Genomic DNA, 15,804 nt, shown 5'->3' with positions numbered 1-15,804 from the left:
GTGTTTATCTAAATAAAACTCCATCTGCCACTCCTCAGCCCATTGGCCCATCTGATCAAGATCCCAATGTATTCTGAAGCAATCTTCTGCGCTGCCCAATTTTGGTGTCATCTGCAAACTTACTAACTATACTTTCTATGTTCACATCCAAATCATTTATATAAATGACAAAAAGTAGTGGATCCAGCACCAAATCTTGTGGCACTCCACTGGTCACAGGCCTGCAGTCTGAAAAGAAACCCTCCACCACCACCCTCTGTCTTCTACCTTCGAGCCAGTTCTATATCCAAATGGCGAGTTCTCCTGTATTTCATGAGATCTAACCTTGCTAATCAATCTCCCATGGAGAACCTTGCCAAACGCCTTACGGATCACGTCCACCACTCAGCCCTCATCAATCCTCCTTGCTACTTCTTCAAAAAATTCAATGAAGTTCGTGAGACATGATTTCCTACACACAAAGCCATGCTGACTATCCCTAATCAGTCCTTGCCTTTCCAAATACATGTGCTGAAAATGTGTTGCTGGAAAAGCGCAGCAGGTCAGGCAGCATCCAAGGAGCAGGAGAATTGACATTTCGGGCATGAGCCCTTCTTCACGGAAAGGTGAATCGACATTTCGGGCATGAGCCCTTGAATGCTGCCTGACCTGCTGCGCTTTTCCAGCAACACATTTTCAGCTCTGATCTCCAGCATCTGCAGTCCTCACTCTCTCCTTTCCAAATACATGTATTTGGATTGCCTCCAACAACTTGCCCACCACCGATGTCAAGTTTATCTGTCTATAGTTCCCTGATTTTTCCTTACCACCTTTCTTTAATAGTCGTACCACGTTGGTCACCTCACCTGTGACTACCAATGATACAAATATCCCAGCAATCACTTCCCTGGCTTCCCACAGAGTTCGAGGGTGCACCTGATCAGGCCCTGGGGATTTATCCAATTATATGCATTTCAAGACATCCAACACCTCCTCCTCTGAAATATGGGCATTTTTCAAGATGCCACGATCTATTTCCCCATACTCTATATTTTCCTTCGCGAGAGTAAACACTGATCCAAAGTACTTGTTTAGTATCTTTCCCCATCACCTGCAGCTCCATACATAGACTGCCTTGCTGATCTTTGAAGAGCCTATTCTTTCCCTTTTGTCCTTAATGTATTTATAAAAATGCTTTGGATTCTCCTTAACTCTATTTACCAAAGCTATCTCATGTCCTCTTTTTGCCCTCCTGATTTCCCTCTTAAGTATACTCCTCCTGCCTTTAGACTCTTCTAGTGATATTCTTAATCTCTCTTGTCTATACCTGACATATGCTTCTTTCTTTTTCTTAACCAAAATCTCAATATCTTTAGTCATCCAGCATTCCCTACACCTACCAGCCTTGCCTTTCACCCTGACAGGAATATACTGTCTCTGGACTCTAGTTATCTCATGTGAGATAACTTCAATAATTTCAGTCCGAGACAAGATCTGAATCAGTAGCATCGTTTATTACGCTCTTGCAAGAGGGGTGTGGTGTCCACTGTCCACAAGGCACACACACACTGAATTTAACGAGTACACAATATTTATGTAATTCGTTTCTCTGCCCTCCTCCCATTGCTCCTCCCCTGTTTACATCTATTTCTAATCTAAACCTGGCTGTTTATCTCTGAACTCATCTGGCCTTGTCCATGACAAAATGTTTATCTCTGGCCTCACAAGGCCGTTTGACCACCTCCCTCTGTGGTCTTATTGTTATTTATCCTTCTTCACTGCCATCTGTTTCCGTGCTTACCAAAGCAATATTTCCTTTTATTCTTTATTTACACAGAGCCTTATGACCTTTTAATGGTGGTCTTTTTTTGATTTTGCTGAAGCGGGAAACAAATGCTTGTAACTGTTTGTATAGGCATATCTAGCTTAACCTACACCCCTTCCCTTCACAGCACCTTATCTATTTGTCGTAACATCTACCATTGTTTGCAGGCACATTTCGTTCTTGTGTGCACATGTTAGCTAATGCAAAGGCAATTATATGTTTCCTTCACATAGTTTTCATTCTTGTTAACTCAGCTCTTGGCTGAAACAATTATACACTGGTGTGAGTTCATTTATCTCGCATAAACAATTATGATTGCAGAAGTAACACTGCTTTACCTTTATTCCACAATTTCTCCCTTTTTCTTTAATTATCATTTGTTATCTTCTGCATTTTTCTTATATGTCGCTTCCAAATTGACGAGCATCTTTCCAGAAATTTCATTTATTTTCGAAATCTCCCCGGGGTCACTTATTCCTTCATTGTTTAACAGGTAGAGCCCTTCTCTCTGATTGCTCTTTAGGGGCATTTGTTACATTAAGGCTGTCTCAATCAGTATTTGGGTGAGCACTCGTATACAGTGTATAATGCAACAGCCAATGGCTACCAATACCCTGGTTACTACTATCAGGGAAGTAAGGATGGAGACCACCACACCCCTTTCCATTTTCCAAACCACAATTCAAGCCATCCCGTGAGAGATGTGTCTACTCCTGAATTCTCAGCCAGTTCCTCTGCTAAGGTAGTCAATCCCCTTAAGGCCCGAGTAATTGAACCATGAGGCGCAGTGTTATTAGGAATAATGGTACAACAGCTTCCTCCTAACATCATACATACACACCTTTTTTCCGCTAAAATCATATCAAGGGCCATTCTGTTTTCCCATGCCATCCTACTTGTCACATCAAGCTGTTCTGATATTACTTTAACCGCATCTCTTGTATAATTTATAAATCGCTGTTGATTATAGAAAATGTAATTTATCCAATCTACATTTTTATTAATTGTTATCCACCAGAAGAGACTCAAAGCCTGCTGCAATCTGGTTGCGAGCCTTGAACTCATCAGGTACCCCTCTTGGAACTCCTATAGAGTCTAGATAAATCCTGTCATCAAAAGAAGTGTCTAATAATCTTTTACTTCCCTTTTTCTCTACTATCTTTTCCTTCTCAAATGCCAGGGTAAATGGAATTGCCTATTGTACAATTGCACATATCCCTCTCCAATCCGGAGGTAGGGTTGGTCTCAATATTTTGCCTCCACAGTACCACCATAGATCCGCTTGGGAAACCTTTAGTGCTGAGTAGTTCCCTCCCTTGTCCGTTTCGGTGACATTCTTAATCTCTGTACATAATTTCAGCTCCCCCAAGTCGCTAGACCGATTTGTACCTTGCTGCCACACACACAACCTGTGATTTCCAACTGCGGCTGAAAATGTAGGTGGGGGGGAGGGGTGTGGGGGGGGGGGAGGGGGTGGTGTTGTACTTTTAAATCTTTCTTCTCCAAGGGAGAGAACATCAGAGATAGGGAGGTACAGTTCCTATCATTCCATACAGTCTCATCCTGATACAGGGCTATCATACATTTTATGCCCTTCCTGTCTCACTTCCACCCGAGCGGAAAGGGAACCACCTGGGCCACTGGTCTACTGGAGGCACATACACAGCAATTGCTCTTATTCAGACTTTTTACAGTATACTTTACCCATTCAACCCAGGCATTTGCATCCCCGTATCCTGTTTCTATTTCGATGGTCTGTTTCAAGTCCTTTACCTCTATAATTTTTCCACTTTTGGGTTGTTGGGAAGGGCAAAAGGTTGTATCTTATTATCCAGTAGTTCTGTCTGTTTTCCCTGTCCTACGCTAATTTGAAAACAACAGCCCGAGAAATCCTTCCCGTTTGTTTTCTTTTCTATCCCAAATGTTTCATCTAATTGTATCTCATAGGTGCCCCCTCAGAGTTGGTTCGTGCCATGTGGTTTTATTTATCGTTAGGTATTTTGGGTTACGCTCTTTATCGGGACAATCAAGAGCTGGTCAGAAGGGGGCCCGGTGTACTGTGACGAGACCATTATACCAAGTACCAGCCCCAAGGCCATTCCTGTAGGATTTAAGATGTATCTCTGAGCTGCAGTACTGTCTCTGATTATCTACATCCCCACAATTTACGAAGCTGCATGCATCAGGATCTATTACCTGCAGATTATCAGGGACCATTAATAACACATATGAAATTAATATTTGACAAAACCCCAATACTAAGACAGCTTGTATCATAACTCTAAGCATCCCCAGCATTCTAAAAATCATGCCGAAGCACCAAAAGACTTAACATACAATCCTACAGAAATAATCCTGCGTGCGCATTGCCACTGTATAATCGGTTACTCAAAGTCTCTTTAGCCTGACTTTCAGTGGTTCTTCTGTTGATTCGGCTGTCTAGACTTCTTCGTCAACTGGAAATTCCGCTGGCCCTTTGATCCGAATGTAGTGAGTCCAGCCTTTTTCTACCATTCTTATTGCCGTTTCGGTCAAAAGAGCCTGATACGGCCCTTCCCAGTCCAGTTGCAATTTAGTCTCTGTCCATGATTTTACTAAGACCCAATCTACCTGTTGAATCCAATGAATGGTGACTTCAAGGGGCGGAGTCTGTGTATTGAGTCGGAAGAGATAGGAGAGGTCTTGAACAAGTACTTCTCTTCAGTATTTACGAATGAGAGGGAAGAGGAGAGTGTGAAATGGACTGGTAAGCTAGAAGAGATACCTGTTAGGAAGGAAGATGTGTTGGACATTTTGAACAACTTGAGGATAGACAAGTCCCCCGGGCCTGACTGGATATATCCTAGGATTATGTGGGAAGCAAGAGAGGAAATTGCAGTACCGTTGGCAATGATCTTCTCGTCTTCACTGGCAACGGGGGTGGTACCAGGGGACTGGAGAGTAGCGAATGTTGTGCCCCTGTTCAAAAAAGGGAATAGGGATAACCCCGGGAATTACAGGCCTGTTAGTCTTACTTCTGTGGTAGGCAAAGTAATGGAAAGGGTACTGAGGGATAGGATTTATGAGTATCTGGAAAGACACTGCTTGATTAGGGACAGCCAGCACGGATTTGTGAAGGGGAGGTCTTGCCTTACAAGTCTTATTGAATTCTTCGAGGAGGTGACCAAGCATGTGGATGAGGGTAGAGCAGTGGATGTAGTGTACATGGATTTTAGTAAGGCATTTGATAAGGTTCCCCATGGTAGGCTTATGCGGAAAGTCAGGAGGCATGGGCTAGAGGGAAATTTGGCCAATTGGATAGAAAACTGGCTAACCGGTCGAAGGCAGAGAGTGGTGGTAGATGGTAAATATTCAGCCTGGAGCCCAGTTACAAGTGGAGTTCCGCAGGGATCAGTTCTGGGTCCTCTGCTGTTTGTAATTTTTATTAATGACTTAGATGAGGGAGTCGAAGGGTGGGTCAGTAAATTTGCAGATGATACGAAGATAGGTGGAGTTGTGGACAGTGAGGAGGGCTGTTGTCGGCTGCAGAGTGACTTAGATATGATGCAGAGCTGGGCTGAGGAGTGGCAGATGGAGTTCAACCCTGCCAAGTATGAGGTTGTCCATTTTGGAAGAACAAATAAGAATGCGGAATACAGGGTTAATGGTAGGGTTCTTAGTCAGGTGGAGGAACAGAGGGATCTTGGGGTCTATGTACATAGATCTTTGAAGGTTGCCACTCAGGTGGATAGAGTTTGTAAGAAGGCCTATGGAGTATTATCGTTCATTATCAGAGGGATTGAATTCAAGAGTCATGAAGTGATGTTGCAGCTGTACAGGACTTTGGTTAGGCCACAGTTGGAGTACTGTGTGCAGTTCTGGTCGCCTCACTTTAGGAAAGATGTGGAAGCTTTGGAGAGGGTGCAGAGAAGATTTACCAGGATGTTGCCTGGAATGGAGAGGAAGTCATACGAGGATAGGTTGAGAGTTCTCGGCCTTTTCTCGTTGGAACGGCGAAGGATGAGGGGTGACTTGATAGAGGTTTAAAAGATGATCAGAGGAATAGATAGAGTAGACAGTCAGAAACTTTTTCCCCGGGTACAACAGAGTGTTACAAGGGGACATAAATTTAAGGTGAAGGGTGGAAGGTAGAGGGGAGATGTCAGGGGTGGGTTCTTTACCCAGAGAGTGGTGGGGGCATGGAATGCGCTGCCCGTGGGAGTGGTAGAGTCGGAATCATTGGCGACCTTTAAGCGGCATTTGGATAGGTACATGGATGGGTACTTAATCTAGGTTAGAAGTTCGGCACAACATCGTGGGCCGAAGGGCCTGTTCTGTGCTGTATTGTTCTATGTTCTATGTTCTATAAACCCTGTTTCCTGAGGAAAGACAAAGAGGAGGACAAGCTCAGTATACACTTCTTTAAGAACAAATCTTTAGTTTCTGGGATTGGCAGTGGCCAGAGATAGGAGCTTCCCGAGGACCTGGGATAATATGTATAAAGGAATAAACAACCGCTTCCTGTGGATTCAGGGCTGCCTCTTTAGTTACTTTATCAGCCAATATTGTAGCTTTCCATTCTTTAATTAACAATGAATTAATGCAGTCATGTTTTAAATTAACCATGAATCAATATGACTGGTCACTGAGAATGTGTGAATCAATTAATATTGATTCAGGCTAACACAATCGATTTATTATAGAACATCGAACATTACAGCGCAGTACAGGCCCTTTGGCCCTCGATGTTGCGCCGCCCTGTCATACTAATCTGAAGCCCATCCCACCTACACATATGCCTGTCCAATGACGACTTAAATGCACTTAAACTTGGCGAATCTACTACCGTTGCAGGCAAAGCATTCCATACCCTTACTACTCTCTGAGTAAAGACATCTGTCTTCTCCCTATCTCCCCTCACTTTAAAGTTGTGTCCCCTTGTGTTTGCCATTCCCATACTTGGAAAAAGGCTCTCCCTGTCCACCCTATCTAACCTTCTGATTATCTTGTATGTCTCTATTAAGTCACCTCTCAACCTTCTTCTCTCTAACGAGAACAGCCTCAAGGCCCTCAGCATTCCTTCCATACTAGGCAACATCCTCTGCACCCTTTCCAAAGCTTCCACATCCTTCTTATAATGCGGTGACCAGAACTGTACACAGTACTCCAAGCGTGGCCGTACCAGAGCTTTGTACAGCTGCAGCATAACCTCCTGGTTCCGGAACTCAATCCCTCTATTAATGAATGCCAAAACACTGTATGCCTTCTTAACAACCCTGTCAATCTGGGTGGCAGCTTTCAGGGATCTATGTACATGGACACCGAGATCTCTCTGCTCATCTGCACTCCCAAGAATCTTACCAATAGCCCAGTACTTTGCATTCCGATCAGGAGGCATGGATAGTGGGAAATTTGGCCAGTTGGATAGAGAACTGGCTAACCGGTCGAAGTCAGAGAGTGGTGGTAGATGGTAAATATTCAGCCTGGAGCCCAGTTACAAGTGGAGTTCCGCAGGGATCAGTTCTGGGTCCTCTGCTGTTTGTAATTTTTATTAATGACTTGGAAGAGGGAGTCGAAGGATGGGTCAGTAAATTTGCAGACGACACGAAGATTGGTGGAGTTGTGGATAGTGAGGAGGACTGTTGTCGGCTGCAAAAGAACTTAGATATGATGCAGAGCTGGACTGAGGAGTGGCAGATGGAGTTCAACCCTGTCAAGTGTAAGGTTGTCCATTTTGGAAGGACAAATAAGAATGCGGAATACAGGGTTAATGGTAGGGTTCTTAGTAAGGTGGAGGAGCAGAGGGATCTTGGGGTCTATGTTCATAGATCTTTGAAAGTTGCCACTCAGGTGGATAGAGCTTGTAAAAAGGCCTATGGTGTATTAGCGTTCATTAGCAGAGGGATTGAATTAAAGAGTCGTGAGGTGATGTTGCAGCTGTACAGGACCTTTGTAAGGCCACATTTGGAGTACTGTGAGCAGTTCTGGTCACCTCATTTTAGGAAAGATGTGGAAGCTTTGGAGAGGGTGCAGAGGAGATTTACCAGGATGTTGCCTGGAATGGAGAATAGGTCGTACGAGGATAGGTTGAAAGGCTTTTTCTCATTGGAACGGCGAAGGATGAGGGGTGACTTGATAGAGGTTTATAAGATGATCAGGGAATAGATAGAGGAGACAGTCAGAGACTTTTCCTGGGTACAACAAAGTGTTACAAGGGGACATAAATTTAAGGTGAAGGGTGGAAGGTATAGGAGGGATGTCAGGAGTAGGTTCTTTACCCAGAGAGTGGTGGGGACATGGAATGCGCTGCCTATGGGAGTGGCAGAGTCAGAATCATTGGTGACCTTTAAGCGGCAATTGGATAGGTACATGGATAGGTGCTTAAGCTAGGACAAATGTTCGGCACAACATCATGGACCGAAGTGCCTGTTCTGTGCTGTATTCTTCTATGTTCTATGTACTCCTGAATTCTCAGCCAGTTCCTCTGCTAAGGTAGTCAATCCTGTTAAGGCCTGAGTAATTGAACCATCAGGCGCAGTGTTATTAGGAATAAAGGTACAACAGCTTCCTCCTAACATCACACACACACACCCTTTTTCCGCTAAAATCATATCAAGGGCCATTCTGTTTTCCCATGTCATCCTACTTGTCGCATCAAGCTGTTCTGATATTCCTTTAACCGCATCTCTTGTATAATTTATAAATCGCTGTCGATTATAGAAAATGTAATTTATCCAATCTACATTTTTATTAATTGTTACCCACCAAAAGAGAGTTGACTCAAAGCCTGCTGCAATCTGGTTACGAGCCTTGAACTCATCAGGTACTCCCCTAGGGACTCCTACCGAATCGAGATAAATCCTGTCATTGAAAGAAGTGTCTAACGTGATCTCTTACTCCTTCACTTTTTCTCTACTATCTTTTCCTTCTCAAATGCCAGGGTAAATGGAATTGCCAATTGTACAATTGCACATATCCCTCTCCAATCTGGAGGTAGGGTGGGTCTCAATATTTTGCCTCCACAGTACCATCATCGATCTGCTCAGGGAACCTTTAGTAATGGGTAGTTCCCTCCCTTGTCCGTTTCGGTGCACACACGACGTGTGATTTCCAACTGCGGCTGAAAACGTAAGGGGGCTTTTGAATCTTTCTTCTCCAAGGGAGGGAGCATCAGAGATAGGGAGGTACAATTCCTATCATTCCATGCAGTCTTATCCTGACACAGGGCTATCATACATTTCATGCCCTTCCTGTCTCGCTTCCACCCGAGCGGAAAGGGAACCATCTGGGCCACTGGCCTACTGGAGGCACATGCACAGCAATTGCTCTTATTCAGACTTTTTACAGTATACTTTACCCATTCAACCCAGGCATTTGCATCCCCATATCCAGTTTCTATTTCAATGGTCTGTTTCAAGTCCTTTACCTCTATAATTTTTACTACTTTAAGGTCATCGGATGAAAGGCTGTGCCTTATCATCTAGTAGTTCTGCCCGGTTTCCCTGTCCTATGCTAATTCGAGAAATCATTCCCGTTTGTTTTCATTTCTATTCCAAATGTTTCATTTAATTGTACCTGATAGATGCTCCCCCCGCCGCCGCCCCCCCACCCCCCCCTCCCCAGAATTGCTTTGTGGCCATGTGGTTTTCTTTATCGTTAGGTGTATTGGGTTACACTTTTTATCGGGACAATCGAGAGCTGGTCGGAAGTGGGCCCGGTGTACTGTGACAAGACCAGTATACCAAGTACTATCTCTGAGGCCATCCCCATAGGACTTAAGATGTATCTCTGAGCTGCGGTACTCTCTCTGATTATCTACATCTCCACAATTTACTAGGCTGCATGCATCAGCGTCTATTACTTGTGGATTATCAGACTAGGAACCGTTAATAACACTTATGAAAATGATATTTGATAAAATCCCAATACTAAGAGAGTTAGTATCATAACTCTTAGCATCCCAGCATTCTAAAAATTGTGCTGAAGCACAAAAAGACTGAATATACAATCCTACAGAAATAATCCCGCGCTCGCGTCGCCATTGTATAATCACTTCTTGCATTGATTCGGCTGTCCAGACTTCTTCCTCAACCGAAGATTCCACTGGCCCTTTGATCCGAGTGTAGTGAGTCCAGCCTTTCTCCGCCTTCCTTATTGTCGTTTCGGTAGTTAAAAGAGCCTGATACAGCCCTTCCCAGTCCGGCTGCAATTTAGTCTCTATCCATGATTTTACTGAGACCCAATCTCCTGGCCGGATGGGATGAACGGTGAATTCAAGGGGCGGAGTCTGTGCCAATAAACCCTAGTTTCCTGAGGAAAGACAAAGAGGAGGACAAGCCCAGTATATACTTCTTTAAGAACAAGTCCTCAGTTTCGAGAATTGGCAATTCTTCATTCGTTCCCAGATAGGGGGATGGTCCCAAATCTTTCCTTGTGGCTGTTTGTACTCGCAAGAGAGCTAAAGGTAAACATTTGGTCCACGGGAGTCTGGTTTCTTTTATAAATTTAGAGAGCTGTCGTTTGAGTTTTTGGTTCATTCTCTCAACTCTTCCTGATGATGGCAGGTGCCATGGAGTATGGAACTCCCAGGAAATTCCCAACCCTTTCATTACCCCCTGTAACACTTTAGAGGTAAAATGAATTCCTTGGTCGGAATCTATACGGTTTACTAGCCCATATCGGGGAATTATGTGCTCTAATATTTTTAGACACCCCATTCGCAGTGGCGGTAGCTAGGGGGTAAGCCTCATCCCAACCAGATAGATGATCTACTATGACAAGCATATATTTTAGTCTTCCTACTCTGGGTAGTTCAGTATAATCTACTTGTATATTCTGGAAAGGTCTCAATCCCAGGTCTCTTCCTCCTGGGGTCTGTTTTGTCAAGACTTCCTTATTTACCTCTCTGCATATTATACATCCCTCACATATTTGTTTAGCAATTGTATATATTCCTTTACATCCATATTCCCTAAGAACTAAATCACACATTGCTTGTACTCGCCAATGGCTGCCTTAATGTAGGACAGCCATAATTTCTCGCATCATCATTTTGTTTAACATTTCCCTTCCATCAGGTAACATCCAATGCCCTTCTGATGTTTTTGCAGCCCCTAAATCTTTCAATTCTTTTTCCTCTCTTTCAGTAAATATAGAGCTTCCTGAAGATCTGGGACAGTAGGTATTAGGGAATGAATCACCACTTCTTGTGGGTTCAGGGCTGCTTCCTTAGCCACTTCATTGGCTAATCTACTCCCCCTAACTTCTGGTTCATTTCCTTTCTGATGACCATTTACATACACTACCGCTATTTCTCGGGGGAGAAATCGGGACTCCAAGACCCGTTTAATCAACTCCTCATGTGTTAATTCCTTCCCCTGGCTATTGATCAATTCTCTTTCCTGCCATATCTTTCCGAGAGTATGCACAACACCAAATGCATATTTAGAGTCAGTGTTCCCTCTTTATTTTCTAACGCCCTAAGGGCTCTTTCCAATGCATAGAGTTCACAGGTCTGAGCTGACCACCCATTTGGCAACCTTCCTGCCTCGACCACACTACCTTTCGTCCTGTCTATGACTGCATACCCATTACGTCTTTTCCCTTCAGTCACCCGGGATGATCAGTCTATAAAAGGTCAGGCTCATGCATGAAGCGGAACATCTCTCAGATCCATGTGAACCTTAGTTTGGTATTCTATAATGTCAACGCAGTCATACTCTGGATTCTGAGGAGATTCTCCTTCCCCTTTCCAAAGAAAGGCAGCTGGATTTAAACAATTGTCCGTGACCAACACTAGATCATCCTTCTCTATTCATATTGCCTCATATTTCAGAATCCGTGAGTCTGTCAACCATCTCCCAGGTTTTTGGTTTAGGATCATTCTCAATTGGTATGGGGTGCTTAGTATTAGGGGTCCCCCAAATATAAGCTTTCTGCTTTCCTCCACCAACAGTGCAGTGGCAGCCACGGCCTGCACACACTCAGGTCACCCCTGGGATACTGGATCCAATAGCTTCAAAAGTTATGCTACTGGCTGTTTCATTCCTCCCCACCTCTGGGTTAATACTCCCAAAGCCGCTCCCTTATCTACGGTAGCAAAGAGGTGGAAAGGTTTATCTAGGGAAGGTAAGGCTAACACGGGGCATGGATCAGATCTCTTTTGAGTTCCTCAACTAGTTCTTTTTCCTCATCATCCCAACTTAGACACTTTAGTTCCTCCTCTAATAGTTTGAGATATAATTTCTTAGTCTTTTGAGCATAAGAATCAATTCACATTCTGCAATATCCCATTAAACCCAAAGATTTATGTAACTCCTGTTTAGTCCTGGGCAGTGGCATCCCCACTATTCCGTTTATCCGTTCCGGGCTTATCTTTCCTTCACTAACTAAATGTCCCAAGTATTTTACTTCTCGCTCCACATATTGTAGTTTGTTTTCAGATACTCGCAGTCCCTGCTGACCCAGGAAATTCAATAATTTGTTAGTGGCTTCTACTACTCTTTCTCTTCTTTTTCCTATTACTCAGAGGTCGTCTACATACTGCAACAGGGTAGTACCCTTGGGGCTACTAAATTTCTCCAATATTTGTTCTAACATCTGTCCAAATAAATTCAGGGATTCCGTAAACTCCTGGGGAAGCACAGTCCACTGGTATTGCCGTTTCCGTCCTTTCTTGGGATCTTCTCATTCAAAGGCAAACAAATTCCTACTTTCCTCTACCAAGGGACAAGCCCAAAAGGCATCCTTTAAATCTATCACACTAAACCATTTGTGGTCATGAGGGATCTTACTTAATAACGTATAGGGATTTGGCACCACTGGGTGCCTGATCTGTACTATTTGATTCAATGTTCTCAAATCCTGCACCAATCGATAAGTTCCATCGGATTTCCGCACTGGTAGAATTGGGGTATTATAAGGAGACATACATGGCTCCAACAGTCCACCTCTAATCAGTCCCTCAATTACTGGCTGCAGTCCTCGTTTACCTTCTATGGAAATGGGATATTGTTGCTCACAGACAACGTCCCCTTTCCTTTTTAAACTTATTTCTAGGGGAGGGAACTGTATTTTTCCACGACTCCCTTCTCTAGCCCATACAATAGAGTCTATTTGTCTCTCCACATCCTCTGTCAACATTGCTATTTGTACAACTAATTCTTTTTCCTGAATTCCAATTCCAGTCCTTAGAGGATAATTAAATCTCTCCCGAGTAAGTTACTTCCTATATCAGGGATATACAACAGTTCCCCTGTGACTGTATCCTTAGGACCTTCTATCATCATAGGTTCAAATACTGGAACAGTAAATCCTTCCCCTTTTACCCCAAAACTTTCTTTGGTTTAAAATTCAGCGATGACCGTGCTGCCCCCCGTATCTACTAGGAAGACTACCTCTTCCCTACAGGGTCCCACCTTCAAATTTATCAAGGGTTCCTGGTGGGTCCCCGGGGGCAGGAACCCCTGACACCCCTATTCTTCATCAAAACTCATAAGCGGAATTGCCCTTTCTTCCCTTTGTAGATCAGGGCACTCCCGCTTAAAATGCCCTATCTTTCCACAATAATAGTATCCTGCTGGTGGAGACTTCCATCTCTGTTGCCCGAACCCTCTATCAACTGCTCCCCCTTGTCCTCCCCCTCTCCCTCTCCCTCTCTGTTCTACATGCTGCCACCCGCCGCTCCGGTTGCTCACTATTGGTTCCATTCTCTTCTTAACGACCTCATCAACCGTAGCTACCATCATTTTTGCCTTCTGTTTTTGTCTCTCATCCTCTCTCTTTACAAACACTTTCTGTGCCTCTCTTAACAATTCATCTAATGGTTTTTCGCTCCACCCTTCTATCTTCTGTATCTTTCTCTGTATGTCTGGCCATGCCTTTGTCACAAAATTTACTTTCAAAGGACCCTGTGCCACTGGGTCCTCAGGGTTCATTCCAGAGTATTTCCGCATTGAGTCTCTTAATCTTTGCAAGAAAGCTGGGGGAGTCTCATCTTTCTTCTGTCTAACTTCAAATACTTTCGTCAAATTTTACTTGGCCATTGTGCAAGTTTTACTTGGCCATCCTGCTGTGGTCCATTGTTAGGTATATCCTCCTTCACTGTTATCTATTTCCCCCACTTGTGACATTTCCTCCCTTTCCCAACCATATTGAACCTGATGACCTTTTAATTGGGGTTTTTTTTTGCAGAAGTGGGAAACAGATGCTTATAACTACTGCTTGTAGAAGCATATCTGGCTTAACCTACATCCTCACAGCACCTTATCTATTTGTCTGTAACATCTACCATTGTTTGCAGGCACGTTTCATTCTTGTATGCACATTTTAGTTAATACAAAACCAATTATATATTTCCTTACATAGTTTTCATTCTTGTTGACTCAGCTCTTGTTTGAAACAATTATACTGGTGTGAGTGCATTTACCTTGCATAAGTAATTATGATTGCAGAAGTAACACTATTTTACCTATATCCCACAATGTGGTCTATCCTTTTCTATCACTATTTGAAAACTAATAGAATTATAGTCAATGGCCTCAAAGTGCTCCCCCATTGACACTTGAGTCACCTGTCCTGCCTTATTTCTCAAGAGTAGGTCAGGTTTTGCACCTTCTCTAGTGGGTACATCCACATACTGAATCAGAAAATTTTCTTATACACTCTTAACAAATTCCTCTCCATCTAAATCCATAACACGATGACAGTCCCAGTCTATGTTTGGAATGTTAAAAGCCCTTGCCATAAACACCTTATTGTTCTTACAGATAACTGCTGAAGAGATAAGAAATCTCCATGTTCTCAGGATAAAAATCATATACGAAAGTATACGAAATAAGGTAGGTGAACTTGTACCGTGGGTTGGTACCTGGGACTTCGATGTTGTGGCTATTACGGAGACATGGGTAGAACAGGGACAGGATTGGCTGTTGCAGGTTCCAGGGTTTAAATGTTTTAGTAGGGTCAGAGGTGGGGGTAAAAGAGGGGGAGGTGTGGCATTGCTTGTCAAAGATAGTATTACAGCTGTGGAAAGGATGATGGATGAAGACTCGCCATCTGAGGTAGTTTGGGCTGAGGTTAGGAATAGGAAAGGTGAGCTCACCCTGTTAGGAGTTTTTTACAGGCCTCCTAATAGTCCTAGAAACGTAGAATAAAGGATTGCGAGGATGATTCAAGAGAAGAGTGAAAGTAATAGGGTGGTTGTTATGGGGGACTTTAACTTTCCTGATATTGATTGGGAAAGCTATAGCTCAAGTTCGTTAGATGGGTCAGTGTTTGTCCAATGTGTGCATGAGGGTTTCCTGACACAATATGTAGATAGGCCAACAAGAGGTGAGGCCATACTGGATTTGGTTCTGGGTAATGAACCAGGCCAGGTGTTAGAATTAGAGGTAGATGAGCACTTTGGGGACAGTGACCACAATTCGGTGACTTTTTTACTCTAGTGATGGAGAGGGATAAGTGTGCACTACAGGGCAAGAGTTATAGCTGGGGGCAGGGAAATTATGATGCTGTGAGGCATGACTTAGGATGTGTGGCCTGGAAAAGTAAGCTTCAAGGCAAGGGTGTAATTGATATGTGGAGCTTGTTCAAGGAGCAACTATTGAGTGTCCTTGATAAGTATGTGCCCGTCAGGCAGGGAGGAAAGGGTCGTGTGAGGGAGCCGTGGTTTAATAAGGAATTGAATCCCTTGTTAAATGGAAGAGGGCGGCCTATGTAAAGATGAGGCGTGAAGGTTCAATTGGGGCGATTGAGAGTTATAAGGTAGCCAGGAAGGACCTGAAGAGAGAGCTAAGAGCAGCAAGGAGGGGACATGAAAGGTCCTTAGTTGGTAGGATTAGGGAAAACCCTAAGGCTTTCTATAGGTATGTCAGGAATAAAAGAATGACTAGGGTAGGAATAGGTCCAGTCAAGGATGGTAGTGGGAAGTTGCGTGTGGAGGCTGAAGAGATTGGGGAGACACTGAATGAATACTTTTCGTCAGTATTCACTCAGGTACAGGACATTGTTGTCAATGTGAG

The 15,804-nt window shown here is 43.7% G+C and overlaps 1 protein-coding gene across 1 annotated transcript in view; it reads left to right on the top strand.

Moving 5' to 3' along the window:
• LOC122563772 (uncharacterized) overlaps positions 1–15,804 on the top strand; it is an 82,972-nt gene that overhangs the window by 22,192 nt on the left and 44,976 nt on the right. The window contains exon 2 of the mRNA XM_087976967.1: positions 14,551–14,622. The gene's annotated coding sequence lies outside the window, so the exon portion shown is untranslated. The remainder of the gene's footprint in view (positions 1–14,550; positions 14,623–15,804) is intronic.

The sequence above is a fragment of the Chiloscyllium plagiosum genome, unplaced genomic scaffold (genome assembly GCF_037043375.1).
Source record: "Chiloscyllium plagiosum isolate Xiang-an unplaced genomic scaffold, Cpla_swu_hap1 HiC_scaffold_30, whole genome shotgun sequence".
Lineage (NCBI taxonomy): Eukaryota > Metazoa > Chordata > Chondrichthyes > Orectolobiformes > Hemiscylliidae > Chiloscyllium > Chiloscyllium plagiosum.
The sequence above is the reverse complement of the archived record's forward strand: the minus strand, read 5'-3'. Positions and strand labels throughout refer to the sequence as shown.